Source organism: Ambystoma mexicanum, chromosome 7p (assembly GCF_040938575.1).
Source record: "Ambystoma mexicanum isolate Mex_15411 chromosome 7p, UKY_AmexF1_1, whole genome shotgun sequence".
NCBI lineage: Eukaryota > Metazoa > Chordata > Amphibia > Caudata > Ambystomatidae > Ambystoma > Ambystoma mexicanum.
In genome coordinates, this window is record NC_090939.1 from 216,725,885 (window position 1) to 216,747,139 (window position 21,255).

Genomic DNA, 21,255 nt, shown 5'->3' on the forward strand with positions numbered 1-21,255 from the left:
CTCCTCGCCAAGGGTTTATCCTTCGTCCCTGCCCAAAAGGCACAACCTTTCGAGATTGAATTAGAACTGCGGAAATTCTTCAGAAATGTACGTTTGAAACATTTTTTTGAAGTTTACTTACCTTTGTGCAGAGACACTGGACAACAACAACCACAGAATAAGTCAGACACCACTACATGTTTAAAAGAACAATCCAAGTTCTATCCTCCACCTGGCTCGACTCCCGTCGAGATCATAACATTTGAGAAGATAGTCACCAATACCATACTAGCTGGTTTTAAAAAAGACAACTTCTACAGCGATAACCTTGACAAAGAAGAAAGGATTGCTATGAGAAATTTGGAAACCGACAAATCAATTACAATCAAGCCCGCAGATAAAGGGGGCGGCATAGTCGTTTGGGATACCTCTGATTACAACATTGAGTGCCTACGACCACTGGGCGATCGAGAAGCTTACCTACCTTTGGAATACAACCCTACCAAGGTCCTCCAAGACGAAATTGCAAGCCTCACTCAACACGCCCTCACGCAAGGTTGGATATGTGAAGATGAGAAGATGTTCTTGAATAAAACCATCCCACGCATCCCAGCCTTCTATATCATCCCAAAGATGCATAAAAATTCAGAAAAACCGCCCGGTAGACCGATTGTATCGGCGTGCGAATCCCTCCTTGAACCTTTGTCCCTTTACACAGACTATTTTCTAAAACCTTTTGTAATCAAAATGCCCTCCTACCTAAAGGATACCACACACACTATTAACTTACTTGACGACATCATCCTCACCACCGATAGCCTCCTTGTCACAATGGATGTCGAGGCTCTATATACATCGATACCACAACAAGAAGGTCTAGAAGCCATTCGTGACATCCTGAACACCAGAGAAGACTTAGATTCTACCCCCACAAATTTCATCCTTGAGTGTACTAGATTGGCAATGTCTGAAAATTTCTTCCTGTTTCAGAACCAAATCTACAAACAAACTAAAGGTGTGAGTATGGGCGCTACTTTCGCCCCGGACATTGCCAATCTATATATGGCCCACTACGAAAAGAACCATGTCTTCACGCCAGACAACCCCTTCCTAGGAAACATCTCATTATGGAAGAGATACATTGACGACGTGATTATTATATGGCAGGGGACACCTTTGGAACTACAACAGTTTCACAGTTGGATCAATTTAAGAAATACTCACATTAATTTTACCATGCATTGGGACCACCACCAAATAGATTTCTTGGATCAGCATATCTACAAGACCGGGGATCGACTAAAAACTGAGTTGTTTCGAAAACCCACGGACCGCAACACTTTGTTGCACTTCCAAAGTTATCATCCGATGGGATTAAAGTACAATTTACCTTACGGACAATTTTTGCGTATACGAAGAAATTGTTCAGACCTGGCAAAATTCCATCAACATGCGGAAGGACTAACCCAACGACTTGCAGAGAAAGGCTATCCAAAAAAGGCCATCAACCAAGCCAAAAAGAGAGCCAAACATACACCTAGAGAAATCTGTTTGGAAAACAAACCGAAAAAAGATTTGGGAAGACTGGTATGTGTCACCACTTTTGGACCCTTGAGCCTATTGATCCAGAAAACTATCAAGAAGAACTGGCATTTGGTGAAACACCCCGGCACTCTGCACAATGTGCCATGTTTTTCTTTCAAGAAAAACAGAAATCTAAGAGACGCTCTAGTACACACCTTCATAGAGTCACCCCCACAAACACAGAACACACTATGGGATTTACCTCCGATAGTTGGACATCACAAATGTGGTCAATGTGTGGCATGCCCTTTGACCCTACAAAAGAAATCTTTCGAACATGCACAAGTTAAATGGATAATGAAAGATTTTACAAACTGCAACACGAAGGGTGTCATATATGTAATACAATGCCCTTGCAAACTCCTCTACATAGGAAAAACCGCACGTGCCATCAAAATGCGCATCTCTGAACATCGTTCCTGTATCAGGAACAAGGTAGCAGACAAGCCCCTAGTAGAGCATTTTATCAGTAAGAACCATAGTGATACTGATCTAAGATGGTTTGTCCTCCAAAAAGTGAAACCAGCAAAGCGTGGGGGGATCTGAAAAAACGCTGACCCAATTAGAACAACGGTGGGTCCACAGACTTAACTCCGTTCAGGCTGGTCTAAATGTGTCAGTTGAATGAAAGTCTTTCCTGTAATGACATGTGCCCAATGATTGAGTATGTTATGAACTTCTTGACACTATGATCATTTTTCATTTCATGAAATGCAGAAGTCAGTAGACATTATGACACTGTGTGTTTTTTTTGGTCAATGTATGAAATCACCTACATGAAAAACTATACTTTCTTTGTTAATTCCAAATGTTTTCTGTCATTATGAAACTATGTATTAAGTTTCCAGGTGACACGCCCTAATTCTCACCCTCTCGGGCTGTTAGTAATACAATACAAACTGTCCACTTACTTAATTATGGTTTTTTTCTCTGCTGAGATTCCTGAGACACATAAACATTTTGTGATCCATTCCACAACATATTGAAATGAAGTATTTTCGGTAATCACAACCTCATGGGGCCATTAGCTATGTTGTCTCAGAGTTTAAAAAACCAATGCCACCCCGCAATGCTTACGGTTGCCATGACAACCGTTTGTCAACAATATTGTCTAAATTAACTTTTTAGACACGCGTTGACACTAATCACACCCATAATTGATTGAGCTTTTTTTGTACACCCCGGATGGAGCAGAATCCATCATTTTGTTTCTCACTCGAGCCTAGGGCCTTTCCAAGATGGCCGACATATAAATACCTACAGGGACCTAGCAACAGCGTTACCAACGCTTTGCAGTCAGGCCCCTGCAGTCTCAACTGTGACTCAGCAGCCTGAGGAGCTCCAGCTCGTACTTTCTTTGCAGACAGGCTGCCCATGCTGCAACCCTCACAGGTACTTTAAAATAAACCCTGCACTTACTGCTATATATATGAGACAGTTGTTACTAGGTAACCACACTCACCTTGAGCCATATATATTTTTTAGCTGTGCAAGCCGTGTCTGTTTCCCACTGATACCACCCTGGATCAGCATTTTTCGACCTCCAGCGAGAGGTAAGACTTTTTTCCCTGCATATAATAAAAAACTTTTTTTCATGCCTTTTTAAACGGGGACATGTTTAGCTTCAACCTCCCTTTGCTTCTCTCGTTCTCTGTTATTTGCAACAGGATCATACAGAGACCAGCCCATGCGGCTAGCAGATCTCAAATTTAGCGCCTGTGAAATCTATTAACCCATAGGTAAGCTATGTGCTTTTTGATTTTACATCAACACACGTGATTCACTCAAACTAAATAATTTTGGCTCAGACACCCCCCTGACTGTAGTCTCCTTCCCCTGCAGCACAGACGTCAATCTACACAGAACTCCGTCCTGATGAAGGCCGTGTTAAAGATGAGGCACACCTAGCCCACCTAGAAACGGCTGAAACACCTGGTGTGGATGCACTACTCCCCCCGAAACTGCAGCACATTAATGCTGTTTACGCAAGAAAAATAATTTTGTGTACCCACCATTGTTCTATGTGTTTTCCACAAATGTTGACTTGAATATGTACACTGCAATATGTGAATTTCTTGGCAAATCCTAATAGGAGTCGGGTTTGTTGCACACACACAATTTGGAGATTGTCCCAAAAAATGTTTTTTTGGCACTGTGTGTTGTAAATATCTTTATGTTTTTTTGTCTGATTGTTCTGTTTTAGCAAACCATTTTGATGTCTTAATTTCTCTAAATGTTGGATTTATGTCTTTTTGCACACAACTTTAATATAAAAAAATGAGATTTATCTCTACAACATACTATTGAAGAGTGATTCCTTCCTTAGCAATGCAGAGTTTGATAATACATGTGGAGGTGTTGTTCTGAGCCTAGCATCCTTGGACCTATTCATTTGTATCTTTTGTTTTCCTAGTTAACCCTCCTGGGTAGAATAGGTTCCACACCAGGAGCCCTATTTTTTGATTCTCGTATCTCTCCAGGACTGAAATCTCTGCACTGGCTCCCAGTGGCTGCAAGGATTAAGTTCAAAACCCTCTGCATTGTACAGAAGGCCTTCTGGGGTCTGGGGCCATAGTACCTTCAAATCTCTCCCTAAATATCTTCCTTCTCGAGGTCTTCGTATTACGTTCACCTGGCTCCCACAGGGGCGTCGATCGGACCCAGACAGCTGCGGTCTCCTCCAACGTGAAGCGTAGTGCAGAGATGACAGACTGGACTGGCCTGCTTAATCTCGTCTGCTTGACCCATAGAAGTATTCTCCTGCAATTGGAGAAATGGATTTAGCCACCCGTGGATTCTAGTAATGGCACCCCACTGTTCTCCCCACTTATCACCTCCGATATTCCCTTTCAGTAATCTCACCTTATGTTTTTGAATGACGAGCACTCCATCCTGCGTGGAATGCAGGGGCGCGTAGATACCAGTTATTTCACTGGTTTGAAGGCGTTGGAAGAGTGTCGGATGAATATTGACTCTGAGGTTCCTGGCGAGAACCCGTAAGTATAAAGTTCAAAGAGTTCAATATGTCTGATGTTCACTCTTGTCCCATTCCCTTCTTGTGTTGCAGCTGGGTCCAAGAGAAGATTGTCTTGTGGCAGCTGATGGCATTCAGGTAAGAGTCTGTATTACCCAACACTGTCCGGTAAAAGATGCATGCATTTAACTTGTTGTTTTCTCTCTCCTTACAGGTGCGGCGTAAGAAGTTGCAGGGTGTTAAAGAATAATGCCTCCGGTGGTAAATCAGGTAAGTCTATGGTGGTAAAAAGAGATTGTATTTGTTGGCTCACTCGGCTCACCTTATATTTCTTTTGTCCCATAGATGCTGGAGTTCCGCGAAGAAAATGATGGACGCAGCGCCAAATCGAAAAATGCTGTGAGGAATGGTGAGTATGGCGCGGCACTGCAGCTGGCGATGCAACGCGTGCAGAAATAGGGCCTCATTACAACCTTGGCGGAGGACCATGGTGCTATTAGCACCATGGTCCATGCCGCTAAGGTTGCAATTCCGCCATGGTGGATGGCGGAATTACCGCCCCATTCCAAGGTGAGTGGGGTGGTAATTCCCCATTCACCAATGGCCCCTTCCCCATTCCCATTTTTGCCCCATAGGGCATAATGGGAATGGGGAAAGGCGATAATTACGGCACTGTAAATTACGGTGCTGTAATTATCGCCAAATTCCCTTTGCGGCATGGCTTTTAACGCCTGCAAAAAGCAGGCGTTAAACAGCTATCCCGCAAAGGGAACCTTGTAATCAGGCGTTAAGGGTCAGTGCCGTTTACGGTGCCGTAAACCCCTTAACACCTGAGTCGGAATGATGCCCATAATGTCCTTTCCAAGTTCGAAGACGCGATGGATCCGGAATCAGGTAAGGAATTAAAATAATGTCCGTGTTCTAACCTTTCCTTCTTCTTTCCTCTTTTTCTAGGAGCTCTGGATTCGAGGCGGGCGTGGCAGAAGACTGGATGCTGACTGCAGGCACGGTGAGCGTTACGCTGCTGGATGCAGAATAACGCGAAGCATGTGCTGCTGTTCGGGCGTGGTTTAAATAGCCTTCAAAGTAGTCCCAAGTAAGAAGTTCCCCCAGGACCACACCCGAGTAAAAAATAGTCCCTGAAGTAAAATAGTCCCATTCAGGCCTCACGTTGGCTTGACTCCATTACAGCATGGTCTGCATGAGGTAAGTAATGTACATGAGCCTGGCGCCTATAGCGCCAGGACTGATTTCCTCTATGAGCCTGGCGCAAATGGTGCCAGGACTGTACCCAGACAGCCCCTAGCCGGGGCTGCTGGTCTTTTAGTAAGCACCTGGATGCCTGCTGCCGGGGCTGATGGGCTTGGTCCGGATGCCCAGGGGTAGGCATCATGACACTTCGCTCATCTGTCTCCAACTCCCTCAGGGTGAGTCGCTTCTCCAAGCAACCAGTTGGTGGCAGATCACTCTCTTCGGCAGGGCTCTCTCTCTGGAACAGCCTTCCTGCCTCCCTGAAACTCGAGGAGAACCATCTCCGGTTCCGGAAACACCTCAAAACTTTTCTCTTTGCTTCTGCTTTCTCCCCACCCCTCCCCAGCTAAATTCCTGACTGAAACTGCACTGGTTACCTGGCCACCCTTTCTGATCTCTGACCCAGGCCCCGACAATTGCCCACCTGCACTGCCTCCCTGGCAACCCCTGCACTTGTGGACCGTTTTCAGTATCCCTTCAGTCCCCCTACCAGCACTTATGGCTGCACATCCTTGCACTTGCCACTAGCTGGCTGTTTTATTTGTCTTATTTATCCTTTTTATGTCTATTTATTCCGCTTTCCCAAGTACTGCACTTTCCCCTCTCCCTTCCCCTGCGCACTTCTCCTCCCCCCCTTCCCATGCACTTTCGCGATCTGAATGACACCTGACCTAGTAGGATCATTGTCTGTCCTCCCTCTGTTCCCCCCCTTGCCACGTCGCACCTTGAAACACTTCTGTATAGGCGCATTATAAACGCCATATCATATCACATCATATCATATCATATCACCCCTGGGATTCTAAGATGTGATTGGTTACAGCTGATACCCCCAGGCCTGGAACTAGATTGAGTTCTCAGCTTGCTGGGCACCTCTTCAAGGTGATGTAAAGTATTATGTTTATGCATTGTAACTTGTGTGTACCACCTTTGCCGTGTGAAAATATGCTTCTTACGTCGCAACATGTGTTGCAGTCTGGGTCTAGCTTGCTGGACCAGCTCCTCTTTCCCACCACGATTGGCTGCCCATTATCTCGTTTGGCTGTATCACGTGTTTAGTGACCACAAAATGCAGCTTTGCAGCTCACAATTTACAAGGATTTATTCTGTTTTTCTCCAGCTGGTTCCCTTGTCGTCTGGAGATTGGATTGTGTCCTCGTATCTCGGACCTAGGCTGTGAGCCTGGCATTGCACGTCTTGCTCTCTGTGCAGCCTGAATCAGCTCTCCTCATCTCTTGCTCGGTGGCCTGAAGCCTGCTGTCATTTTCCTAAAACCTAATAATGCGGTTTCTACATTGTCCATGTCATACTAGCTTCCCTATAGGCTAGCTATATATGGTTCGATCAGGCTCCTTACATACTTCTGTATGTCCATGCGGCTATTGCCTTTAAGCATCAGCAAGCTTGCTCAGGATCTCTTGTGTGTTGCTGTTCTGTGTTACTGCATTTGGTTAATGGCAAAAATAATAAAAGCATCGACAGTATGTATATGGTCCTCTACCTATAGAACTGTGCACTCATGTTCTTCATGTATACGAGTGTGTGTTTCTGCGATACAGTGCAAGACTGCGAGTGTACTTCATGCGTAACGCTGCTACATCGTGGTGTTACTAATGATGTCAATACCATGGCTTCTTGGTGCTTAGTCGAGGCTGTCTATATAGGCACCTCTGTCCATGATCACGGGCTCCTCTCCCACACATAGAAAGATGTGCTTTGTATTCAGTCTGTGTGGCTGGCTGAGAGGATATATTTCAGCGTACTTCTCAATCATGGGTGCACTCGGGATCTGTCCAAAATGAGATGGGTAGCTGCCAGCATTTCTGGCCTTTCTTCTTGTCATGAATTTGGGAGGGTGGAGGGGTGTTCTCGGGACCCCTTCTTCAGTCCCCCCTCTGGTCGACCTGTAATTTCATAGCCTCAAGTGGGAATATTACACTGTTTGCTATTGCCTCTTTCCTCCACTATTTTGTTCTTTGCTCCTCCCAAGTTCACACCCATCAGGACCTTCATTCCAATTGTCTCGTCTGCTGACTTTCAGCACTGGACGATACATATCTTCACCAAGCATAGTGTCATTCCCGCCAATATCAGTGCTCTCAATATCACTTTCAGCCCATCGATAGCCATGACGGCATCCATGACCATATGTATGCTATCCAGCTCTGGTCCTTTCCAGTCCCCTTTGCTTCTTCTTCCATCTTGGCATGCATATGAGATAGCTGAGTTACCGCTTCTGTCAGTGTAACGTTATATTCATCGTTGGTCGGTATGAATGTGCAACAGGAACTCACAAACTCCTCCTTCCATTGCTGCATGTAGATCCAGGACATATCTATTCTGGAGCCCACAAACCTTACTGCTTGGAACTCTTCCTTTATTGCGTTAAACCCATTCACTGTGGAGTTTATCATCATCATCAGCACCCACCAGGTAATCTGCAGCCACTATGCATTTGTATATGACTGTTCCTGGTGGAATAAATGATGCGAAGAACATTTGTGTTCTGCTGAACAGCCTGTGTTCTGCTGGCACTTCCTCTAGTGCTGTTTCCGATGCTTCTGAGAAGTCATTACTGACTCTCTTTACTCTACTCAATTCTGCCGTTATTTTTGCTTTTGCTCATCTGTTCTCCTTCCACAGACCTTTTCTTCCTTGTGTTGGTGTCCATTTTTGGGAAATCAACAAGCTTCACATCTTTTTGTGGCACAATCAACGACAGCATATTGATGTGTACCAACAGGCAAACTCCTCCCCAGTTGTGTGGCAGATTCTCGTATGCCATGGGGATCATGCGGATGCATGACCAGTAGTGATCCATTAGAACTGCAGTGCCTATCTTCATGGCTGCAGCTTTTCTGTGATTCGTCATCCTGTGTTTTCCCCCACTTCATTGTCATTTTGCTAACATGGTGCTGATGTGTTCAGGGGTATTATAGGCATTGGTTCAGCTTCATTCTTCACCCACGTAAGCAACTTTGTACTTGCATCCCTCTCTTTCAGGCACTTGTCATTCTCTTCTTTTACCTTGTTCACTGGTGATTGTGCTAGGGTGAGCGCCTTGCTTCCCACCACTCCATCCTTCCATCCATTCTCTGTATATACTTGACCATACACAAGCATGTGTGGTCTTTCCCAGCACCCAGGTTCTCCTCCTATCTCTTTCACCCTTTTCCATGGGCAAGGCAATGCTTTCAGTGTTATAGTCTTTGTCTCTCCCTTCTCAAGCCCATCAGTTATATATTATATTGCTTCGCCTAACTGCCAATAATTGTTCATCATATCTAATGTCTTTATGTAGCTGTCCTCATACAGGAACGTTGCTTGAGACATCCATCTCAGTGTTGCTGTTTTTCCTTGAAATCTTCCCCTAGTCATTACCATCGACAGGTACATCATGCATTGTGCTCTTGTAATGGTAATGTTCAACGGCAGAACTATTAGTGACCATCCTGGGCAACATACATGGACAAATGGCAGCTTTTGTAGTACATTGGATTATGTATTTGTATGCCCTAGGTTCCAAGAACATGTGGAAGATATGACAGTTATTCCCAATGAATGGAGCGACCATGCGGCTCTGAAATGTGTGATGTGTACTCCCAGAGAACAGCTCCTACCCAGTAATCTAGGTATGGTGAAAACCAACAACACGGGTACTAGGATTTCCTGGTCGGTTAAAAATATATCACTTGCCACTGAAGTTCTGGGGGCAGTAGAATCCAACTTGTTGCCTAATCTTAAAGCGATGTCAATCGACTCCATAGAGGATTGGATTTATACTTTTGTAGGTAAACACGCAGCAGTACCTATGGGGTGGATGCTGGACCCTGAGGGAAAAAACTGCTATTTGATAACATAATCAGAGATATGAAACGAAATATCTGGGCAGAGTTAAGAAAAGCCAAAAAAACAATGGCCCTTGGAGAAGAATATTTTCTAAAGATCAGGGAGATTAAAAATAGGTACAGGTCAGTTATTAAGGCAAAAAAAGGGTGGACAAGGTAGCCTCTTGGCAAAGATTAGTCAAGACCATATGCGAAGGAAAGACCCAGAACATTTGGTCCCTCTTGGGTGAGGCACGAGGTGCTCAGAAGGGGGTTTTAGTCAACCCCATTGAAGCAAGAGTGTGGGTAAAATTTCTGGAAAATAGAAATATTGAGGATGAGGAACTAACAACATTGGGCAGTCCCCCTTTAGATGCCCCGTTTTCTATCTCACATGAACTCATCTTGAATAAAATTAAAGAGATAAAATCTTCTCGTGCACCGGGTCCTAATGGACTGGCCAATGTAGTTATGAAAGCATACCCTGAATTTTGGGCGAGTCTGTTGGGCATATTATTTGAGAAAGTTCTAAAATCAGGAAAAATTCCCCACTCTTGGCAAACGGCAATATTAATCCCTGTGTTTAAAAAGGGAAATAGACTTGACCCAAGTAAATATAGACTGCTCTCAATGCTAGACATCACAGGGAAGATATTTGCCTTATTTCTATTGCATGAGCTACAATCATGAGCTGAGGGTTCTGGGGTACTGTCGAAATTCCAAAGTGGGTTTAGACAAGGATATGCTACATCCCATAATATTATGGTAATGGATATTTTACAAACCAGACCACTAAAAGAAGGGGTGGCTCCGCTCTACGCCCTATATATAGACTTCACAGTGGCTTTTGATTCCATACATAGAAGATAGAAGCCGATTGTGGAGAAAATTGCAATTAATGGGATGTCCGGATGGTTTAATCTATTACCTAAGATTGTTACATCAAAACAACTCAGTCAAATTAAAGCTAGATCAGGAAGGTCATCCAACAGAAAAGGTGATTCAAAATAGGGTAGTAAAACAAGGCTGCGTCACAGCACCTTTAATATACAATCTATATGTCTATGATATACCCGAAGCAATAACTGTTGCTAGCAACTGCCCCCCTAAAATAGGTAAAGCCACTTGTCCCGTATTAGCGTACGCAGACGATCTGGTGATACTAGATCATACCATCAGTGGGATGCGTAGATCAGCGGTTGCACTATGGGAGTATGCAGAGGAGAACGGCCTTTCCTATTAACCTAGGAAAAACGAAGGTCATGAGATATTCTAAAAAGAAGATATCTTGTGTACAACTTAAAGTAGGCTTGGTGAACATCTCTTATGTTCCCCAGTACCGTTATCCCGGCATAGACTTTGAAGTCCTTGGAGACTATGTGGCCTGCAAAGCATCACGTAGCACCAGAGCAGCACAATTGACTGCCCTGTTCTATAGGTTTACTGTTAAACAGGGTGGTTTTACTTTGTGGGGTACACGCCAACTTTATGTACAAGCGTTTGCCCCTGCCATAATCTATGGATTGGAAGTTCTCGTTGAGTCTGACCTAAAGTGGTTACAGGTGATAGAAGGCAAATTTTGGCGTTGTATTCTTGGCCTACCTCCCTGTGTCCCTATGGCCAATGTTAGATTAGAACTCGGCCTGACTTCATTAAAGGCATTAGTATTAAAGAAGCGGGCCTCGTTATATCTAAAAATGACCCGTGACACAAGCAATGGACTATTAACAGCAGTCTATCAAGAAATGGCAAAAGAGCACTCGGTTTGCTCAACCATTGATCAGATGATTAACGTGTTTCGTAAAATAGGTTGGCAAACTAGGGATGGTTGCTACTCAGAGGAAGTAAATAGAGCGCTGAGCAAACGCATAGATCTCTGGGACTGGTTAGAGAATTTTAAACATCTTAGGAGCCTGAGAAGCTATCAATTTGTGCAATACAGATTATATGAGTTTGGGAAACCCCAGAGATATTTGAGCATCTGCCCATCAGCCAGACTCAGACGATTTATCCTACTGCTCAGACTGGAGCAACTACCTAAAATAATGATTACGGGGAGAAAAGATAAGATTGCTGTCGAACTACGAATATGCCGCTTATGTAAAATTGAAGATCAGCTGGAGACGGCAAAGCATCTCTTGACTGAATGCCCAGTGATGGCCAATACATTCATTCCCCTCCTTGACAGCCATGTCCATGAAACCAGTTACATTAAGGACAATCTGTTCTGGCATCATTGTATGAATTCCAACAGTATGCGCTTGTTGACAGCATTATATACCATCTGGCTGATAGTTGAAGATAGATTGGGCATAACTCTATGGGTGATTATCTCAAGCTATGTATAGACAATTTGCAGCTGAATGTATGCAATTAATGTGGATAGATTTTATATGTTAGTTTTCTGGATGTATATCTAGATATGTATTTTGATTATGTATTAATTGTATATGTTATTTCTTTTTAAGGTTTGTGTAAAGTTTATAATTTAAACTATAACACAATAAATAAATAATAATTGTGCTCTTGCTGATGGTTATCAGTTGCTATGAATGTTCTGGAGGCACTCATGGCATAGGGGATTAATGAGCAGACATAACAGCTCTCCCCAGTGGTTTCCTTACCTACTTTGGTCATGTGCTTCTTCCACAAGTTATTAGACACTCGAGCAGTGTCGGTGAGATAGAGGCTTACCCCTTTCACATCTGTGTCAGCACTTCACTTATCTCTCCTTATTATGCTTGCAGTGCTCCCCTGTCCACCTAACATGGTTGTTCCATCTGCTTGGGTCGGGGAAATGTTAGTATAGGATACAGTGGTGGCGCTAGCAACAAGCAAAATTCTCCAAAATATAAATGCAAATACCCCACTTGAAATAAAGAGACACAACAATATAATCACATTCTTTATTATTTCACCCATCGTTACCTGTGCTGCTTGATCCTTGTGCAGCTTGAAGATATAGTTGCCTGCATGAAATGCGCAGAAATAAGCATTATTGTTAGTATTCAGATAATCTTTAAGCCCTGTGGACCATGTAATAATTAACTGCAAAAATGAACAACTGGGGGCGGCGTGGCTTGGAGCCATGGCAGTCAGACCGGCTCTGTGAAAGCTCCCAGCTGGTGCCACGCACCCAACAAGAATGCACCGGTGAAACTGCATCTCAGTATTACAGAAGCAACATGAATGGTAGCGCACAATCTGCAGCATAATCTGACCTACTCTCAGCCTCTTACGGCACTGGAGCTGGGAGAATCTCCATCTTGTGAGCCTGCGGCACGTGGAGAAGTATCAAGCTGCAAAATGACGCCCACGACCCTGCACTAAAACTATCTGAGGCTCCGAGCGCATCTGTGGAACCGGGCCACCGGAGAACTAAGTGACAGACTCTCCCCACTCTCTCTCCTGGGGATTCCCTCTCCCGCTCCATCGGGCTCACGGCCCCCTGACTAGTAATCTCGACCCATCCGGCAAGCTAACCATGGGGAGCCTCCTTCCATCGCGCTCCGCCATAGGGGATTCTTGCTCCCCAGGGATGCGCTGCAGCTGGGGAAGACCAACTGTCCATGACAGCAGCCCTCCGCCTCCCGCTACCTTGGAACATCTCAACCAGAGCTCAGCCCGGGGCCCGGCAACCAAGTCAGCCCAGGGCCAGTGCTTAGAGGCATAAAGCCATATGCAGCACTGATTTGGGAGTGGCCCAATAGCCTACCTCACCTGCCAGACCCTGCTCCCCCAGCACACGCATTACAGCTGAGACCCTACCTTCAGCATGCTCAAGGACCCTCAGGCCTGCCGCCATGACGAGCCCACGCGCAAAGCCACTACAGGAGAATCCCTGCACCATGAATGGTCCCATTGAGTAGGAACTGAGCTGTACTCTCCACAGAGGCATTTAGCCCCTTCAGCTAAAGAGCCCCCTATACCAAGGCTCCGGACGAGGTACAGAACACAGGAGAACGTTTGCCCAGGAGCAAAGACACTGACAGCCCCACCATAGACACTCAGCAGCGAGTTTACCTGCCTCTCCTGCCCCCCCCCCATATCCATGCAGCCTTGGAAACCTGTAACACAGAGGGTCCCCAATCCACCTAATTAGGATGAAAGTGATTCGCCCACAATGGCCAAGCAGCTTAAAACAGGCAAACAGACAGACATTGCTGCACTGCTGTCAACCCCAGCTACATAAAAAACAAAGAGGGGGACCGCAATGAAACTATAGCTATGGAGTCACAAACTGAGGCGGACCCCGACGCAGGCAGTCACAAAATCAGACCTCCAGGAACTGCTATCATTTAGGAGTCCCAGAAGAGTACAGAAGAGGTCAAGAGCAAGATAACAATCCGGACAAGCGAGTTGGGGAGACTGAGGTGAGGAAAGCAGAGGTGGAAACTAACCTTTGTGAACATAACTACGAGATCAAGGTGGGCTCAGACCGACTTACAGCACTAGAAGCCAGATGCGAGGCCCTCGAGTTCAAGCAGAAGGATGCTGAAAATCGTTCCCGGCGCAACATTTTCCGCCTAAGAGGGATCCCTGCAACAGTTCTGGACGCAGACCTGGAGCACTACATCAACGACCTCTTCCGCTTCATCCGGACGCTCCTTGATGACTCCCCCATCGAGCTTGATAGAGTCCACAGAACGAGAGCTCGAGCAAACACTTCTACCCTGCCTGATGTCCTAGCGAGGATACATTTTTATAAAATGAAAGAAGAAATATTGCGGGAAGCCAGAAGTTCAGGCTGCATACTCTTTAGAGACACCTCCATCTCCCTATATCAGGACCTCGCAGCTATCACGCTAATGAAAAGGAAGGCCCTGAGACCGGCCACGGAATGGGTCATGGAGAGAAAGATCTCTTATCGCTGGGGGTACCCCACATCCCTATCCTTCACCTGGGAAGGCAAACCCTGCTATATCTGCACCCTGAAAGAGGCAGAGAAGCTGCTGAACCCTGCCACAGAGGAAGTTAGCCTTGACAGAACCTCGCCCTCCGAACAGGGCTCCTCCCAGGAGCCCAAACACTCCTAGACCAGAGTAGAAAGGTCACGAAGAATCAGGGGCCCCCCAACCAGAAGTAAACAGAACGGGAAAGACTGAAAGAAACAGGATCCAATTTTTATAACCCCTGAACAACCAACATGGATCCCTGGCTCGAGGTCCGTCCCTCTCTCTGTTGGCCTAGAGCAAGAGCCCTATTGATCCCGAACACCAGATACTCATGTTTCACCGAATGACAGAGGAGGCTCAGTTGCCTCCACATAAGTTGGATAGGTTGGCCTTGCCGGATGCCCCGTTGGGTGAAGGCTGGCCCTGACAACCCAGTTTTCTTTTGAGTGTTGGGGGGTGGTAGGAAGGGAATGGGGGAAATGGAGAGCTTCAACAGGGGGCAAGCAAACCAACAATCAAATTGGGTCACCGGAGGCCTACTGGATAAAGCTACCAAAGGAATCTTCAAACATAGCCGCTCCAGATGATGGCCAACGTCAAGGAACTCACCATGATAACATGGAATGTACAAGGTCTGAACTCCCTGAGAAAATGCAAATTGGTCGATCACAGGCTAGCCCAACTGGAAGCTGACATTGTATGCCTGCAAGAAACCCATCTGCTGACTCCTGACGAAAAGCACTTTAGCCCCTGATGATATCCCAGGCGATTTTCATCTGTTCAGAACGGAAGAAAAGGGGCGTAGCCATCCTCCTCAGTCGCCAAGTTCCCCTTACGCAAATTACAACTAAGCAAGATCCAGCGGGGCGATACCTTCTACTCAAGGGGCTAGGCTACTGATTGAACTTCTGATCATTATCAGAGTGATATACTGCCCAAACAACGCTCAGGACCGCTTCTTACGCAATGTCCTCCCGATGATAACCGCCTTCACGAAAGGTCATCTGCTGATTGGAGGAGATTTTAGCCTTACGCCAGACCCCAACATCGACAAAACTCTGTCACCTACTAGGGTCGACTTTGCCCGAGCACTGGGGATGGCAGAAGTTCTCTGGGAAACCGGAACCATGGATGCATCAATGCTCGATAACAATGGAGCATGGGACTACACGTTATTTTCTCATGTCGATGGGGGTTTTTCAAGGATAGACTTACTTTTGACATCCATAATATCAGACCACGCCCCAGTGATAGCCCGCCTACGAGTTGAAGGCCTGCCGGCACCCCCACAAAGGTCATGGAAATTACAGGACTATATTTTGACAGACATAACATCCGACAGTGAGCTATCAAACTCCCTCACAAACTATTTCCAGGAAAACATAGCAAAAGGCACCTCGGAAGCCATGGTCTGGGATGCAATGAAACCGGTGATCCGAGGGATAGCTATCAACTGCACAGCGGCAAGCAATGCCATCTACTCCAACTCACGAAGCTGGAGAAAGAGGTGGTGAATCAAGAGGCAAGCTTCAAAGAACGTCAAACGAGGAAAGCAGGAAGAGACCTTAAAAAGGCAAAAGCTTCACTCAAAATGCATTTGGCAGACCGAACAGCCCACGCCCTAGCATACACAAAGCAATATTATTACTTAAACAGCAACAAGGCTAACCGACTGCTGTTACACAAACTCAAAAAGCTCCACACATGGAAAAATATACTCACCCTTTGAGACCGACGCAGCAAGACCTGCTGCGCGGAAGCGGAAAAGCTGGAGATCTTCACAGAACACCATAGGGACATCATGTTGGGGGCCCCAACAGACAAGGAGGCACAAATCCACTACCTGCGCACCATCCAGAGAACCCTCCCACACCCCCAACTGGATGTCCTGGATTTCCCCATCACCATGAAAGAAGTGACTGAGACGATCCGCTCCGTGAAGAACGTGGCCTCAAGCCCCAATGGACTCACTACCCAGTTCTATAAAAAATTTGCTCACATCTTGGTTCCCCACCTGGCATCTTTATACAACTCTTTCCTCTCGACAGGCAGCATCACCCCCTCAACGTAGGAGTCCCTGACAGCACTGATACTGAATCCCATCACATTGTTGAACAACAACGCGAAGATCTTCTCAAAGATACTAGCCCTCAGACTTGCGAAAACCCTCCCAGAGCTGATCCACCCAGACCAGAAGGGATTCATCCCAGGCCGCACCATGATGGACAATATAAGGCACACCTTAAATATCATTGAGTCGGCAAACAGAACAGGGGAGCACATGGCGATCCGATCACTTGACGCCCACAAAGCATTCGACATGCTGGACTGGGGATACAGAGAAGAAACCCTGAAGCATTTCGGCTTTGTTCCAACATTCTCGAAATGGGCCCTGGCAAATTCACGGTCTAGAAGTAAAAGTGGAAACCTACAAAACAGCCCTTTATGCAGATGATGTCTTGCTGACTCTGACTCAGGCTGAAACCTCCATGAACGCCCTCTAGCAAGAACTGGACAGTTTTGGGTAGGCATCGGGATTTGGCGTCAACCTGGCAAAATCAACAGCCTTGGGAATCAATACCCCTAGAGCCCCCGTGAACTCCCTGGCAGCCAAATTCCCCATCCGATGGACAAAATCCACTTCAGTTACCTGGGAATCGAATCCCGAGTAAAATTGAGCGGACATATAACCTAAACTTCCAGCCACTGTTAAAAGCTGCAGACTTACCTACCCCCTGGCAAAAACAGGAAGTGTCATGGTTAGGGAGAATCTCGGCAGTAAAAATGAACTTTGTGCAGGGACTGCTCTACCACTGCCTGGCCCTCCTGATCCCAGTCAGCAAAAAAGATATGCAGAAACTCCAGAAAAATTTCCTAAAATTCATCTGGGTGGGGAAAAAGCCAAGAATAGCCAGGAAGGTGATGCTTCGGAGCCCAGGGGCTGGCAGTCTGAGGGCTCCGGAGGTCGAAAGATAATGGCTTGCAGCACAGCTCTCCCCGTGTTTCGTCTGGACCAGAGCCACTAACCGCCCATGCTGGCTAAAACTGGAGGTAGACTGGTAACCCTACCCTCCAGAGTCGCTTCCCAACATAACATGGCCCAGAAACCCTCCCGATGCCAGATCCCTCACAGCAACCAGAAACACGGTGGAGAGCTGGAAGAAAGCAGCCCGACGATGGAATTGCAGGACCAGAGTAGGACCTTCATCCCCTATCTGGGAGAACCCCTACTTCACACCAGGGCTTACACAGAATAGCTTCAACAGATGGAAGGTAGAAGGGCTAAGGCAAATTGTGGACTTCAACGCTAACGGCGCATTACTGAAGTTTGAAGAATGCAAAGCAAAGTTCCGAGGGCGTGAGGGGGAGAGATTTCGCTATGCCCAGTTCAGACATTGGCTGTCGCATGACACGATCAAATCACATGGATCTAGGGAGTTGACAGCGCTAGAATGAAACCTGACAGTGCTCACACCCACTGGGAAAATCTCAACCCTGTACAGGCTCTTGGACAGAGGGGACCCGGACAAGAAGGAAGCCTACATAGAGAGATGGGAATGGGATATCGGCAGGGAATTGGGACTGGAGGAGTGGAGCCGCATCTGGACAAAAGTCCATAAGAGCTTGAAATGCATCACCAATAAAGAGAGGGCAATCAAAGCATGCTACAGATGGTACCTGACACCGGAGAAGCTCAACAAAAGCAACCCTGCTATCCCACCGCAGTGCTGGAGAGGCTGTGCAGACACTGGCACACTATTTCATGTGCTGTGGTCTGGCCCGAAAACTACAAGGTTCTAGAAAGAGGTACTTGAACGGATCAAACTACTCACTGGCCTATCAATCCCCTGGGACCCAGGAATAGTCCTACTGGGGGACTCAGGAGATGGGCAATTCCCAATGACTGGCCGATTGGCCGGCCTGTGTTCACATCTACTCATAGCAGCAGAAATCTCAATAACAAAGATATGTAAACACCCAGAAGGCCCAGCGATCTCCATGTGGTGGACGAAGTGCTGGGACATCACTGTAGCGGCAAACGTAAGAAATAGCAGCAAGTTCCTCGCTATCTGGGCACCCTTCCTGGAATAAGCACAACAATTTCCTGGAGTTGCACAACAACCTGCGTCCCTTTGCTGGATGGCTACGCTCGACTAACGAGGTTCACACCCCCACAGGGGTTACCCACACTCCGTCTACCGCATAAGTGACTCCAAACCACAGCAGTACACAGGCCCACCTACCGGCCCTAACCTAACCGCCTTTACAGCCATGAGACCGATTGCCACCCTACCAACTGCCTCCTTTTGTGACTATTTGCAAACTGATGCTGCCTCCCCCCCTTTGCCCAAGACATACTCCTATGGATTTTCTCTTGTTTATTGTTGCCCCATGATGTTAAGATGATCATTTGGTTCCATTTGCAGTCCATTTGTGTTATTTTTCACTTTGTTCCTTTTTTTTGTTGTTTTTTTTTTATCTCATGACGACTTGAATAATGTATTTAGATGCATATACTTGTGACTAAAAACCTCAATAATAAGTATTGTTTAAAAAAAATATGAACAAGTGCTCCCACAGTCCTCTAATTCTGGTTTCTCTCGGTATGGAAAGAAAATAAGGATTTCCTTTTTATTGTCCAAGTTGTGGGTACACTTGGGTCAAATATTGTATAAAGGCAAGATAGCATGTCTTGGTGAACTAGCCCGAAATCTGCAGGGTCTTCTCACAATGTGAACAAACTGGTTTGAGAAAGTATCAGGGTGATAGTCGGTGGGTAACATAAGCAATTATCAATTACTACAGTCGGCTTTGTCGAAGAATGTATGTAGAGAATAAAATAACGTACAGACAGTATATCCGCACTCCAGATGTATGAGCATTTTGTTCCCTATCTCTGCTGCCCTTGAGCGAGTAACCATTGGGAGTCCTCCACTCGGCAGTGTAAGTTCAAAATTGTCGGTTTACACCTCTCGTTGGCCCTGTTGAGCTTGGTGCCATGCAAAGCTGCTGCTTGGTATGGCTTCACGTCTGTGAGGTGATTTCACACCGTTTTCCCCTCAAACTTCAGAGCTCTGTCGGCTACTTTCTCCGCGGTGTAGGGAACAGTAAACCTAGGTGCGTCCCACCGGCGTATGAAGTTCCTCAACAAAACACAATCCCCAACGTTAACCTGTCTCTTGATCTCAGAGTCCTTCTGTTCATTGTCACTGTTGCTTCCTCTGCTGTCTTCTGAGCCTCCCCAGTGTTGTTGTATCTGGCGAGAGATAAAAGAGGCACTAGCAATCAAAGAAGTAATTTAATCATACATTTCCTGACCTAACACATCTGCACTACTCTCTGCATCTTTCAATGCCCGTGTGGGAGGAGCTAGCTGGAGTTGCATGTGTCGCCCAGTCACCACCTAGTGGGGTGTTAAATGCTGGTCGGACCCAGGCTTATTGCGCAATGCAAACAGTGCAAGGGGTAGGCAGTGAAACCGGTTCCTCTTAGTGCTCTGCTTTGTTTTAGCTATTGCTTCCTTCAAAAGGCCATTCAGGAGTTCACACTCCGTATTTGCTCGTGGGTGGTAGGCACAAGAGAATTTGTGCTGAATGACCAGCAACATAGTGATGTGCTTGAACATCTCATTTGGCGGATTGAGGGCTGCTGTCAGACCTCAGGACCTCACATACACCCCATCTTGGGAATACTTCCCGGACCAGAAACCTCGCTGCTCTGAGAACGTCAGGATGTGAACAGGGCCTGCCTCAATCCATATCGAGAATGGGCACACTATCATGTAGCGGTATCCTTGACGCACTTGGATCATGTCAACATAATCAACATGTAAATACTGGAATGGGCCTGCTGGTCGAGGTATGGCTCCTCTCACAACTCTCAACGTATATCCTTCAGTGAATTACTTACATATAAAACAATTGCTTACAAATTCAGCCATGTTGTCAGTCTAGAAAAATGGATACCTCTCATGATTGATGGCAAACGTATTTTGGTGGCCGTGGGCCAACCGTCTCATGCACGATACAATAGAAATACAGGTGTCCGAGTTTACCAATGAACGGCCATTTTGATGTAACAAGGATCGCCATTTTGTTTTCTTTTTTTTTTTTTTTTTTTAAACTTTTGTTTATTCAGCTTGGTACAACAGGCACAGACAGGTTACAATAAAGCATGTAGATACAACGGAAATGCAAAGGGGATCGCGATCATCGCAGATCAGTATGGTACAATTAAAGAAATCACATAGGGTAATACAGGGAACAACGTATACCGATGGGGGGCACATGCGAGGACAGACCTAAGACAGTTGGGAGAGAATCAAGAGTCATCTGGAGCTGAGGCGAGAGAAGGGTCTGGGGATGCAGGGACAGAGTCGGTGACGATGGAGGACATGTATGAGCGGAATTTTTGCCATATGTTCCTAGGTCTGGAGTGGGCGGGCTGTTGCATCGTCCAGGACTCCTCCGTGTCAGAGGCCCACGTGGCTGCCCTGAGCCACTGTGCGTGAGTAGGGGCGTTCGGCCGAAGCCAGCAGAGTAGGATTGTACGCACAGCTAGTAGCATACAGAGGCTAGCCAGCTTCCTGGATTCATGGTGAAGTTCCGGGAAATCATGAAATAGACACTGCATTGAGGCCGGGGAGATGGGGCACTCAAGGATAGATGAGATAGTGGAGCATACTGAGGTCCAAAATTGGGTGAGTCGAGAGCAAGACCAGATCATGTGTATATATCCCGCCTCT

General features: G+C 46.2%; 1 long non-coding RNA gene across 1 annotated transcript; it reads left to right on the forward strand.

Annotated features, from left to right (window-relative positions):
- The first annotated feature begins 2,946 nt into the window (after positions 1-2,946).
- LOC138526542 (uncharacterized) lies at positions 2,947-3,472 on the forward strand. Its single transcript, XR_011283617.1, has 3 exons — positions 2,947-3,116; positions 3,231-3,302; positions 3,406-3,472. It is a non-coding gene; the product is annotated as an uncharacterized lncRNA (long non-coding RNA).
- Positions 3,473-21,255: the final 17,783 nt, after the last annotated feature.